The sequence below is a fragment of the Chrysochloris asiatica genome, unplaced genomic scaffold (genome assembly GCF_000296735.1).
Source record: "Chrysochloris asiatica unplaced genomic scaffold, ChrAsi1.0 scaffold00070, whole genome shotgun sequence".
NCBI classification, from domain to species: Eukaryota; Metazoa; Chordata; class Mammalia; order Afrosoricida; family Chrysochloridae; genus Chrysochloris; species Chrysochloris asiatica.
Window position 1 is genome coordinate 8339210 of NW_006408588.1, and position 1019 is coordinate 8340228.

General features: G+C 38.3%; 1 protein-coding gene across 1 annotated transcript in view; it reads right to left on the reverse strand.

Annotated features, from left to right (window-relative positions):
* Positions 1 to 1019, reverse strand: part of LOC102812913 (thyrotropin receptor-like) — a 243370-nt gene that overhangs the window by 41571 nt on the left and 200780 nt on the right. The gene's annotated exons all lie outside the window — the stretch shown is intronic.

The window sequence follows — 1019 nt, forward strand, 5'->3', positions numbered from 1 at the left end:
TTTAAGGAGCCTTTGGGCTCCTTAACTTAACTGCCAGCCTGTCAGTTAGTAGCCAAGTGTATTAAGCATTCGCATTACCCAGTGAGTAGACTATTTTATGATGTTGTTGTTAAGTGTCATTGAGTTGGCTGCAATTCACAATGGCCCTGTATACTGTTTTCAAGGAGTGGTTGGAGGGTTCGAACTGCTAACTTTACAGTTAGTATCCACTTTTGGTGTGGTGCTGTAGGATAAGCACTAGACTGCAAAGTTGGTTTGAATCACAAGGTCGGTGGTTCAAACCCATCACCTGCTCCTCAGAAACTCTATAGAGGGTCACCGTGAGTCAAACCAACTCCACAACACTTACCAACAACAACAATAACTACAATGCCATACCAGGACTCTGGAGTTTTTTTTTTTTCTAATTTATCTGTTACAAAGATAGGACTCCTGGTGTGGTACTGTAGGAAAAGCACTGGATTGTAAGATCCGCAGTTCAAACTCACCAGCCACTCATCGGAAACCCAAACAGAGATACTATGAGTTGGAACCAACTCGATGACACCTAACAACAACATTGCAAAGACAAGTTAAATATAATGGAATTTAAAGTCAAAGGCTTAGAATCGGAGATTAAAGAAAGGAACTTTCTGAAGGTTGGAATTCCTAAATACAAATACTGAGAAGGGTTATTGACAAGAACTGGTTATGTTTTAAAAAATAAGATAGACACGCTACATTTGTGTATGTTCAATAGATCTTTACTATTGGGGTTTATACCTTGTTAAGAACTTGTTGGAATCAATGAAGATCTTTCTGGAAAAGAATATGTCAGATTTTTCATGGGGTCAGGGGGTGAAGGTTAAGAGGCCTTGTTCTGATTTAAGTGATGAATAAGGGGAAGACAAAATACTTGAAAAGTATTGCTACTGGGGTTCAAGTTCACACATATGGGTTTATTTCTAACAAAACACATTAAATCACTCCTCTGCAATCAGCATATTAAAATGTCTTAGTCTCATGAGGTTACATTTATT